This window comes from Aegilops tauschii, chromosome 3, assembly GCF_002575655.3.
Source record: "Aegilops tauschii subsp. strangulata cultivar AL8/78 chromosome 3, Aet v6.0, whole genome shotgun sequence".
In the NCBI taxonomy this organism is placed as follows: Eukaryota; Viridiplantae; Streptophyta; class Magnoliopsida; order Poales; family Poaceae; genus Aegilops; species Aegilops tauschii.
Genome location: NC_053037.3, coordinates 91,057,059 through 91,070,381, shown reverse-complemented (window position 1 = coordinate 91,070,381; position 13,323 = coordinate 91,057,059).

Here is a 13,323-nt window from a genome sequence, read left to right as displayed (position 1 = left end):
AAGCCGATGAGTCCGCAGCTCCATCGTAGAGCGGCGGCATCTCCGGCCTGAACTTGGGTGGCCATCGCACCTGCCGCAGGGCGGGGGCCAGGGCTCGGAGCCCCTGGCCCCGTCGTCAGCACCGGCCGTATGAGCCGGTAGTGGGGCGCCTGCCATGAGGGCGAAGTGCGGTGGCAGCGGAGCGTAGGTCGGCGGAGAGGAGCTACGGCGCACCCCTACCTGGCACGCCAAATGTCGGATCTCGGGTTCCGGCAAAACCCTCAAGGTTCGAACACTGGGGTGCGCGCGGAGATTTCCTCCCTACCGATCTACGCCCTAATTCGCTAAGATCTCGCGGACGAACTCGAAGAACTCACAACACAAAGACACAAGATTTATACTGGTTCGGGCCACCGTTGCGGTGTAGTACCCTACTCCAGTGTGGCGGTGGATGGATTGCCTCTTGGGCTGATGATGAATAGTACAAGGGGAAGAACAGCCTCCTGAGGTTGAGGTGTTCTTGTGCTCTGCGAGCTTGTGTGGGTGAGGATTCGATGCCCCCTACTGTGGTGGCTAGTTCTACTTATATAGGCCCTGGTCCTCTCCCCAAATATTGAGCGGGAAGGGAGCCAACAATGGCCAATTTGAAAGGGGACAGCTAGTACAGCTTATCCTGACAAAAGTGATCTTCGCCTGCAAAAGGCTCTGGTGGTGACGCCGTCTTGGGCTCCATGGGGACCTCCGTCCTGCCGTCCCGCTGGTCTTGGTCTCGTTGCACCGATATGGAAACCTTTGCCTGATGCCTCGGTACTCCGCGCCTGCGCTTGCCTCCTTAGCACCAAAGAGGAAACAAGGACGCTGCGCGCGCTGGCGCCCGCCTGGTCTTGATCGTCATGGTTCACGTCACGAGAGCCTCGCGAGGTTCGCCCTGCCTTGATATCTCTGCTCCTCGCGAGGCAGCCTGATGAAGCCGCTCCTGAGGAGGTCTTGGGTCGTCTGCCCCGCGAGGCTTGGCCCCTCGCGAGGGTCTTGAGTGTCTCGCTCATGAAGATGGGTCGTACAGGCCTGCTATCATAGCCACGCCGTGGGCCGCAGGCAGGCAAGTCTGGGGACCCCCGTTCCCAGAACGCCGACAGCCACCTTGCGCAAACGTTTACCACATAAAAACTGTGTGTGATGGACAGCCTTTGCCACACAGTTTCTTCTACAGACCGTGTGTGATACATTCAATAACACAAACGATTTAACGGGAAAAATTGTGTGTGATGTACCTGTGAACGGAGACGTTTTCCTTGGAGCAACTGTGTGGAATTTACATACGAATGGAAATGTTTAGCGGGGACTGACTGTGTGGGATGTACTTGCGATCGGAAACAATTTCGCCTGTATAATTGTATTTTTTTAGCTCTACTGTACGTATTTCTGTATTTGAGCACTCGCCGGTTGCACACGACCTCATTTTGCCGAGCGTGTGTGCCAGGAGGGCATATCCTCGACAGTTTCTGGGTCATGTGGGAAGGACCCCCCTATCGCCCACACTCACTTGGCGACGGTTCCAAATGCCATCGCGGAAAGGGGTTAAAAACCGTTTGTTTAGGACCGACGCGCACCAGTGACGTGTTCACTTGTACCTTTCGAGGATGGTATACTACTTGACCCCTCTCTCGTGTGCATGCATAGGTGTGAGCGGAGCTACACATTCATAGAGGAGGAGTCCAAGAAGAAGAGAACATCTACACCATCCAAGTGGAAAACCTAGAAGCGGAGAAGGAAGCGCCAAGAAGAAGGCTGCAGCTCCCAGGCGATCCCGTGCGCACGGGCGTGTACCGTTCCCACGAGCCTCACGGACCCCGTGCGCACGGGCTCATGCGTCAGGTCTCTGGATACCCCGTGCGCATGGGCTCCACTTACCCCATGCACACGGGGGCCCCTGAGTGTTGCTGCGGGCTTTGCCCATGTAATCCCCATTTCGCCCCTGCTTACCCCTTCATCCCTTGGACCTATATATACTCCTTCCCCTCCTCCATTTAGACTTAGCTAATAATAGATCTAAACATTAGATCTTAGCTCATGTATCTCCCCTTATGGGATTCCTCTTGAGAGAGAGAAGACTCCATTGGAGTTCAGGGCCTCCATTGGAGAAGATCCTAAGGGATTCATCAAGACCTCATCTCCCTTTGGGATTTGGGATGAACTTTACCTTATATCTTTTCTTTTGTTGTTCATGTAACTTGTGGATCTTGTGTGTTTGATTGTCTAGTGGATGTGTGATTGGACTTGTTCTTGGGTGTTCCTTGATGTCGCTTGAAGCTACGTCAGTATTTCCCCAAAGAGGAAGGGATGATGCAGCACAGCGGCGGTAGGTATTTCCCTCAGATATGAAACCAAGGTTATTGAACCAATAGGAGAACCAATCAACACAACGTAAACAGCCCCTGCACACAAATAACAACACCTCGCAACCCGACGTGTTAAAGGGGTTGTCAATCCCTTTCGGGTAACGGTGCCAGAAACGACGTGCGAACGGGAGAAAGTTGTAATAGATTCAATAAATAGATCGCAAATAAAATAAAACGCAACAAGGTATTTTTGTATTTTTGGTTTAATAGATCTGAATAAAAAGAGCAAATAAAATAGATCACAAAGGCAAATATATGAGAAAGAGACCCGGGGGCCGTAGAATTCACTAGTGGCTTCTCTCGAGAAAAATAGCAAATGGTGGGTGAACAAATTACTGTTGGGCAATTGATAGAACTTCAAATAATCATGACGATATCCAGGCAATGATCATTATATAGGCATCACGTCCAAGATTAGTAGACCGACTCCTGCTTGCATCTACTACTATTACTCCACACATCGACCGCTATCCAGCATGCATCTAGTGTATTAAGTTCATGGAGAAATGGAGTAATGCAATAAGAACGATGGCATGATGTAGACAAGATCTACCTATGTATAGATAGACCCCATCGTTTTATCCTTAGTAGCAACAAAACATATGTGTCATTTCCCCTTCTGTCACTGGGATCAAGCACCGTAAGATTGAACCCACTACAAAGCACCTCTTCTCATTGCAAGATAAATAGATCAAGTTGGCCAAACAAAACCAAAATATCGGAGAAGAAATACGAGGCTATAAGCAATCATGCATATAAGAGATCAAAGAAACTCGAATAACTTTCATGGATATAAAAAGATATAACTGATCATAAACTCAAAGTTCATCAGATCCCAACAAACACACCGCAAAAAGAGTTACATCATATGGATCTCCAAGAGACCATTGTATTGAGAATTCAGCGAGAGAGAGGAAGCCATCTAGCTACTAACTACAAACCCGTAGGTCTACAAAGAACTACTCATGCATCATCGGAGAGGCACCAATGGAGGTGGTGAACCCCATCCGAGATGGTGTCTAGATTGGATCTGGTGGTTCTGGACTCTGCAGCGGCTGGATCAATATTTCATCGACTCTCCTAGGGTTTTGGGAATATTGGGGTATTTATAGAGCAAAGAGGCGGTCCGGGGCACCCGAGGTGGGCACAACCCACCAGGCGCAGCCAGGGCCCATAATGTTCCTTCTGGTCCATAAACAAATCTCCGTAAAGTTTCGTTGCATTTCGACTCCGTCTGATATTGATTTCCTTCGATGTAAAAAACATGCAGAAACCAGCAACTGGCACTTGGCACTATCTCAATAGGTTAGTACCAAAAAAATGATGTAAAATGATATAAAACATCCAAGATTGATAATATAACAGCATGGAACAATCAAAAATTATAGATACGTTGGATACGTATCAGCATCCCCAAGCTTAACTCCTACTCCTCCTTGAGTAGGTAAGTGATAAAAATAGAATTTTTGATGTGGAATGCTGCCTAACATGTCATATCATATTCTTTTATTTATAGCATGGACATTTGGACTTTTATGTGATTCAAACAATAGTCTAGTTTTGACATAAGAATTTAGATACTCAAGCATATCAACAAGCAACCATGTCTTTCAAAATATCAATGTTAAAATAAGTTATCCCTAGCCCATCATGCTCAACCATTGATCCATTCAACACAATCGTATATTAGCTGCACCCAATACTCAAGTATGATCATATTGCCTCTTAGTTGGTGATTTTATAAGAGAAGATGGAGACTCAAATTCAAAATAAAAATTGCATAAAGTAAAAGAAAGGCCCTTCGCAGAGGGAAGTAGGGATTTGTAGAGGTGCCAGAGCTCAAAGCGAAAATTAGAGATAAAAACATTTTGGGAGGTGTATCCATCCCACCAATGAAAACGACTTAGAGTTCCCAACACTTTCCATGCTAGATATATCATAGGCGGTTCCCAAACAGAAAATAAAATTTATTCCTTTTTCCACCATAGTTTCACTTTCCATGGCTAGCCGTATCCACGGTTGCCCTCCATACCAACACTTTCCAAGGAATTTATTATTTGACAACATAAAGTAAAGTCATTTTTGCATTTTGGGACTAGGCATCCCTAAAACCTTTGCCTTACTCTCGTGCAATGACAAGTGAATAAACACTCATCATGAGAATAACACATCCAGCACGGAAAATATTAGCCACCCCTCACCGCTCCGCGAGAGAAACGAACACACAAAAGAGAAGTTTATTTTGAAAATTAGAGATGTCACATGCAAATTTGCTTAGAATGGCAAAAGAATACCGCATATAGGTAGATATAGTAGACTCATGTGGCAAAACTGGTTTAAGGGATTTAGGATGCACAAGTAGAGGTCATACTTAGTGCAAAATGAAGGCTAGCAAAAGATTGAGAAGCAACCAACCAAGAAACGAATAATCTCATAAGGAAGCATTAAGCATAATTAACACCGAATAATGCACCACAAGTAGGATATAATTTCATTGCATGACTATTGAATTTCGTGCTTGCATAGGGAATCACAAACCTTAACACCAACATTCTTACTAAAGCATAATTACTCATCAACACAACTCACATATCACATCATCATATCTCAAAACTATTACTAAGAATCAAGCTTATTTTGTCCAATGATCTTCATGAAAGTTGTATTATATCCTTCTTGGATATCTATCACTTTGGGACTAATTTTCATGTGTTGCTTTTCATAAGCTCAAACAAATATAAGTGAAGATCATGAGCATAATTTTTTTCTTTCTCTCAAAATAATTTAAGTGAAGCAAGAGAGAATTTCTTGAAAAAATTTCTAACTCTCAAATAAATCTAAGTGAAGCAACAGAGCATTTCTTCAAAAATACTAAGCACACCGTGCTCAAAAAGATATAAGTGAAGCACTAGAGCAAGTCCATAGCTCATAAAAGATTTAGGTGAAGCATAGAGAGAAATTCTAAGAAGTCATAACATAATTTTGGCTCTCTCAAATGGGTGTGTCCAGCCAGGATTGATGACTTAAAACACAAAATAAAACAAGCAAAGACTCATATCATACAAGACGCTCCAAGCAAAACACATATTATGTGACGAATAAAAATATAGCTTCGAGTAAAATACCGATGGTCGTTAGAAGAAAGAGGGGATGCCACTCGGGGGCATCCCCAAGCTTAGTTGGTTGCTCATTCTTGGATAATAGCTTGGGATGCCGGGGCATCCCCAAGCTTAGGCTCTTCTATCCTTCCTTCATCCATCGTAAGATAACCCAAAACTTGAAAACTTCAATCACACAAAACTCAACAAAACCTTCGTGAGATCCGTTAGTATAAGACAGCAAACCACTACTATAAGTACTGTATCAAACCAATTCATATTTTGTTTTTGTATTATATCTACTGTATACCAACTTTTCTATGGCAAAAACTCATCAAAGATAACCATAGAGCCATCAAAATAAGCACACAACACAAAGAAAACAGAATCTGTCAAAACAGAACAGTCTGTAGCAATCTGACTATTTCGAATACTCCTGTAACTCCAAAAATTCTGAAAAATTAGGACGACCAGGGTAATTTGTATATTAATCCTCTGCAAAAAGAATTGGCATTTTATCACGTTCTTGTGATTTTTAACAATTGTTTTTGTGAGGCCAAAAGTTTCTATTTTTCAGCAAGATCAAACAACTATCACCCAAGAAGATCCTAAAGGCTTTACTTGGCACAAACACTAATTAAAACACAAAAAATGCAATCATACCAGTAGCATAATTATGCAAACACACAAGAACAGAAAACAAAAAGCAAAAAAAAATATTCATTGGTTTGCCTCCCAACAAGCGCTATAGTTTTACGCCCTTAGCTAGGCATAAGGCAAGGATCTAAGTTTTGTCATCCTTCTTCTTCTTAACTTCCTTAGAGGTGTTCTCATCATGGGGTTTTGTAAACACAACATAAAACATATTATCCATGGAAACTTTAGCAATACTTAGTTGGTTTTCATCATAGCCCCTTTGATTTCCGGCAACAATCCAAGAGTAATGTTGATTAACATTATTGGAAACTTGTTGGATTGTATCTAGAACGGGGACTTCCTTTTTGAGATTATCATCAAAGATTTTACTATCCACAAGCAAATGCCTTAGTGCATAGTCACTACTGTAAATAATTTCATCTATCACTGGTTTTTCCCGATTCATACCATAAAAATCAAAGATTTCCCTAGCTTCCTGTATTATGTAGTCAAACTCATTCATAAGAACGAGAGTAGCCAACTTTTTAGCCCTTGGATTCTTTATTTAGGGAAGCTCAAAAAACAAGCTTTGCAGAGTAGGATGAGCACGAATAAATTTACTTTCAAGTTTCTGAACTAGTGCTGAAATAGCATCTGCATAAGATCTAGTAGTTTTAAGTATAGGAGCATCATCAAGACTTACATTTCCAGCACAATTGAAAAATTCTTGGATGCGTTCTTTTCCCATAACGTTCCCTTGCCCCAAGGTAAAAGTTGTAGCATCCGGATTGCCGTACATCCTATCTTAGGAGTTAGCCCATCATTTGTTGGTGCCATACCAAAATCACTCATGATTGCAAGCAAATAATAGATCTGACGAGAAAACGGTGAACGGTAAAAGAGAGGCGAATAAAATGGCAAATTTTTGTGAAGTGGGGGAGAGGAAAACAAGAGGCAAATGGCAAATAATGTAAATTGCGAGGAGATGGGATTTGTGATTAGGAACCTGGTATATGTTGTAGATCCTCCCAGGCAACGGCGCCAGAAATTCCTTTTGATGTCGCTTGAACCTACGTCGGTATTTCCCCAAAGAGGAAGGGATGATGCAGCACAGCGGCGGTAGGTATTTCCCTCAGATATGAAACCAAGGGTATTGAACCAGTAGGAGAACCAAGCAACACAACATAAACATCCCTTGCACACAAATAACAACACCTCGCAACCCGACGTGTTAAAGGGGTTGTCAATCCCTTTCGGGTAACAGTGCCAGAAATGACGTGCGCGGAGAAGGTTGTAATAGATTGAATAAATAGATCGCAAATAAAATATAACGCAGCAAGATATTTTTGTATTTTGGTTTAATAGATCTGAATAAAAAGAGCAAATAAAATAGACCGCAAAGGCAAATATATGAGAAAGAGACCCGGGGCCGTAGAATTCACTAGTGGCTTCTCTCGAGATAAATGGCAAACGATGGGTGAACAAATTACTGTTGGGCAGTTGACAGAACTTCAAATAATCATGACGATATCCAGGCAATGATCATTATATAGGCATCACGTCCAAGATTAGTAGACCGACTCCTGCCTGCATCTACTACTATTACTCCACACATCGACCGCTATCCAGCATGCATCTAGTGTATTAAGTTCATGGAGAAACGGAGTAATGCAATAAGAACAATGACATGATGTAGACAAGATCTACCTATGTAGAGATAGACCCCATCGTTTTATCCTTAGTAGCAACGATACATATGTGTCGTTTCCCCTTCTGTCACTGGGATCAAGCACCGTAAGATCAACCCACTACAAAGCACCTCTTCCCATTGCAAGATAAATAGATCAAGTTGGCCAAACAAAACCCAAATATCGGAGAATAAATACGAGGCTATAAGCAATCATGCATATAAGAGATCAAAGAAACTCAAATAACTTTCATGGATATAAAAAGATATAACTGATCATAAACTCAAAGTTCATCAGATCCCAAAAAACACACCGCAAAAAGAGTTACATCATATGGATCTCCAAGAGACCAATGTATTGAGAATTCAGCAAGAGAGAGGAAGCCATCTAGCTACTAACTACGGACCCGTAGGTCTACAAAGAACTACTCACGCATCATCGGAGAGGCACCAATGGAGGTGGTGAACCCCATCCGAGATGGTGTCTAGATTGGATCTGGTGGTTCTGGACTCTGCAGCGGCTGGATCAATATTTCGTCGACTCTCCTAGGGTTTTGGGAATATTGGGGTATTTATAAAGCAAAGAGGCGGTCCGGGGCCACCCGAGGTGGGCACAACCCACCAGCGCAGCCAGGGCCCATTATGTTCCTTCTGGTCCATAAAAAATCTCTGTAAAGTTTCGTTGCATTTGGACTCCGTCTGATATTGATTTCCTGCGATGTAAAAAACATGCAGAAAATAGCAACTCGCACTTGGCACTATGTCAACAGGTTAGTACCAAAAAATGATATAAAATGATTATAAAACATCCAAGATTGATAATATAACAGCATGGAACAATCAAAAATTATAGATACGTTGGAGACGTATCATTCCTCTTGTTTTCTCCCTTGTGTTCAGCTTGTTCTTGGGGATTCCCCCTCCAATTCGTGAAAGATCTCCCCATAGGGTTCCACCCTACAACAAAGTTTCTCTATGGCAATAACAAGCCTTTCACTTGAAGCCATTATGGTTGCATGCATCCTATCTTCTGCAGAAGGATTAGTTTTGACTTTTTTTACTTGGGAGCAGCTGACTCGTCACAAGTGGGTGATTCGGCAACCTCTTCATGCGGGGCAACAACTTTTTTGGGTTTCTGTTCTTCAAGATCAGTCAACTTTGTAGCTAAAGGGTCACTTGAGCCTTTTGCATATTGCCTCGTAGCTGTCGGTGTCAAAACCGGCAGATCTCGGGTAGAGGGTCCCAAGCTATGGATCTGGGATCGATGGGTAATAGGAGACAGGGGACACGGTGTTTACCTAGGTTCGGGCCCTCTTAATGGAGGTAATACCCCACTTCCTGCTTGATTGATCTTGATGAATATAAAGATTACAAGAGTTGATCTACCTCGAGATCATATGTTGTGGTCTAACACCTAAGGAGTTAGAGCTAACGAAAGCTGAGCTCGCCAAGGTCGGCCTTAAGGGGCTTAATAAATAGGAAATTAATGCCAATAGGGGATGATATGTCTCCAACATATCTACTTTTTCTCACTCTTTTCCTCTTGTTTTGGACTGTAATTTGCATGATTTGAATGAAACTAACCCCTGACTGGCGTTCTTTTTAGCAGAACTACCATGGTATTGTTTTTGTGTAGAAATAAAAGTTCTCGGAATGAAACAAAACTTTGCGAGGATTTTTTATGGAATAAAAGAGAATTACTGCAGCCAAGACCCACCAGAGAGGGGCCCCTGGGTGGGCACAACCCACCAGGGCGCGCCCCCCTCTCCTGGCGCTCCCAGGTGGGTTGTACCCACCTGGTGGACCCGCAGACCTCAACCCTGATACTATAAATTCCTATTTTCGGAGAGAAAAATCAGGGAGAAATAATTATCGCGTTCCACGAGATGGAGCCGCCGCCAAGCCCTGTTCTTCCTCGGGAGGGTAGATCTGGAGTCCGTTTGGGGCTCTGGAGAGGGGGATCTTCGTTCTTCGTCATCAACAACCCATCACCATTGCCAATTCCATGATGCTCCCCACCGGGAGTGAGTAATTCCTTCGTAGGCTCGCTGGTCGGTGAAGAGTTGGGTGAGATTCATCATGTAATCGAGTTAGTTTTGTTGGGGCTTGATCCCTAGTATCCACTATGTTCTTAGATTGATGTTGCTATGACTTTTCTATGCTTAATGCTTGTCACCTTGGGCCCGGGTGCCATGAACTCAGATCTGAACCGTTTATGAATTCATCATTATATCCATGTTTTAGATCCGATCTTGCAAGTTATAGTCACCTACTATGTGTTATGATCCGACAACCCCGGAGTGACAACAACCGGGCCCACTCTTGGTGATGACCGTAGTTTGAGGAGTTTATTTATTCACTATGTGTTAATGCTTTGTTCCGGTTCTCTATTAAAAGGAGGCCTTAATATCCCTTAGTTTCCAATATGGACCCCGCTGCCACGGGAGGGTAGGACAAAAGATGTCATGCAAGTTCTTTTAATAAAGCATGTATGACTATTTACGGAATACATGCCTACATTATATCGATGAACTGGAGCTAGTGCCGTATCGCCCTAGGTTATAACTGTCACATGCTGAATATCATCCCACAAGTCACCGATCCAATGCCTATGAATTTATCTTATATTGTTTCTATTAAGTTACTACTGCTATCATCACTGTTACACTTGCTACGAAATTACTGCTATCACTGTTACTGTTACCGTTGTTGCTGCTACTATTGTCAAAACTATCAAACTACTGTGCTGCTGATCACTTTGCTGCAGATAATTAATCTCCAGGTGTGGTTGAATTGACAACTTAGCTGCTAATACCTTCAAATATTCTTTGGCTCCCCTTGTATAGAATCTATAAATTTGAGTTGAATACTCTACCCTCGAAAACTGTTGCGATCCCCTATACTTGTGGGTTATCAAGACCTTTTTCTGGCGCCGTTGTCGGGGAGCATAGCTATATTTGTTGAGTCACCTGGGATTATTATCAATTTATCACTATGAAGAATCTGAAGGACTCAAAGACTAAGATTTATCCCTCTAAGACGAGGGGAGGTAAGGAACTGCCATCCAGTTCTGCTTTAGATTCACCTTCGGTTATGAGTAAACTTGCAACACCACCACATGCTATCAATTCTAATTTGTCACAAGTTATTGATGATGCTACTTATGCTATGAATGATGCTTATGATGATGCTAGTACCTTGCTTGATAATGATGATGTGCCACTTGGTGAATTTCTTGATGAACAAATTGCTAGAGTTATACAACATAATGTTGTTGAATCTGATGATGAGCTTGAAACTGAAACTCCTGAAACACCTGCTAGAACTAGCCTTCCTAGATATGAATTGCCTAAGGTACCGGAAGGTTATGTTATGAATGAGGAGACAACTAGAGATATTCTTGCTTGTAAGGATAGAGATGATCTAGAGAAATTACTATGCAAGTATAAAGAAAAAATCTCTGAATGCTAGAATAAAATATGATCCTAAGTTTGCTACTTCACCTATCTTTATTGATGACAAGGATTATGAATTCTATGTCGACCCAGGGTTAATTACTTTGGTTGAATCTGATCCTTTCCATGGTTATGAAACTAAAACTGTTGTGGCACATCTTACTAAGTTGAATGATATAGCCACCCTTTTTACTCATGATGAGAAAACTCGCTATTACTTTATTCTCAAATTATTTCCTTTATCATTAAAGGGTGATGCTAAAGCTTGGTACAATACTCTTGCTCCTAGTTGTGTGCGTAGTCCCCAGGAAATGATTTATTACTTCTCTGAAAAATATTTTCCTGCTCATAAGAAACAAGCTCCCTTACAGGAAATTTTTAACTTTGCAAACTAAAGAAGAGAGTCTCCCACAAGCTTGGGGGAGGCTTTGCCAGTTACTTAATGCTTTGCCTAATCATCCTCTTGAGAAAAATGAAATAATTGATATCTTCTATAATGGACTAACCGATGCTTCTAGGGACTTCCTAGATAGTTGTGCTGGTTGTGTTTTCAGGGAACGAACTATTGCTCAAACTGAAGAATTATTGAATAACATATTGAAAAATTATGATGATTGGACTCTTCTTGAACCACCGCTGAAACCCACTCCAAAGAAGAGGGGTATATTATATCTGAGTCCTGAAGATATGCAAGAGGCAAAGAAATCTAAGAAAGAAAAAGTTATTAAAGCTGAGGATGTTAAAAATTTACCTCCTATTGAAGAAATACATGGGCTTAATACACCACCACTACCTAAGGTAGTAGAGGTAAATTCTCTAATGAAGTTCAATGAAAATGACAATCCTCACAATATGCATCCTAGTCAATGCCTCTATGAGTTTGAAAACTACATTAGAAAACAAGATCACTTCAATGCAAATGTTATGAAACAATTGAAATACAATTCTGATATGATTGCTCGCTTGAGTGACTTGTTATTTAGAATTTCAAATGATGTTAGAGGTGTTGGAAAACATGCTTCTATGGTTCAAACCCAGTTAGAACAAGTTGCTAAATCACAAAGAGAATTGCTTGATGAAATGAATAATAATATGCATGACTTTGCTGTTAGAGTTGCAACTAGAGGAGGTAAAATGACTCGGGAACCACTTTATCCTGAGGGACACCCAAAAAGAATTATACAAGATTCACAAAGAAACAACACCACTGCACCCAGTTCTTCTAGAAAGAAAAAGAAGAAGAAAAATGATAGGACTTTGCATGCTTCTAGTGAACCTGAAATAGAGAAACCTCCTAATAATGAAAATGAAATTTCTATCTCAGATGCTGAAACTCAATCTGGTAATGAAGATCCACCTAGTGATAATGAAAAAGATAATGCTTATGTTCATGAAGATGCTCAACCAAACAATGAAAAAGCACCAGATAATGATGTTGAGATAGACCCACCTGTTGATCTTGATAACCCACAACCTAAAAATAAAAGGTATGATAAAAGAGACTTCATTGCTAGAAAACACGGTAAAGAAAGAGAACCGTGGGTTCAAAAACCTATGCCTTTTCCACCCAAGTCAACTAAAAAGAATGATGATGAAGAATTTGAACGCTTTGCTGAAATGTTGAGGCCAGTCTTCTTGCGTACTCGCTTGATTGATATCTTGAAAATGCCTCCTTATGCAAAGTATATGAAAGACATCATCACTAATAAGAGAAAAATACCGGAAGCTGAAATCTCCACTATGACACTTTCAAAGATGCAGTACCTAAAAAACTTGGAGATCCGGGTATACCAACTATACCTTGCTCCATCAAAAAGAATTATGTGAAAACTGCTTTGTGTGATTTAGGAGCTGGTGTTAGTGTTATGCCTTTCTCTTTATATAAAATACTTGACATGAATAAACTCACACCTACTGAAATATCTTTGCAAATGGCTGACAAGTCAACTGCCATACCTATCGGTATTTGTGAGGATGTGCCCGTTGTTGTTGCTAATGTTACTATTTTGACTGACTTTGTTATACTTGAGATGCCTGAGGACGACAACATATCGATTATCCTTGATAGA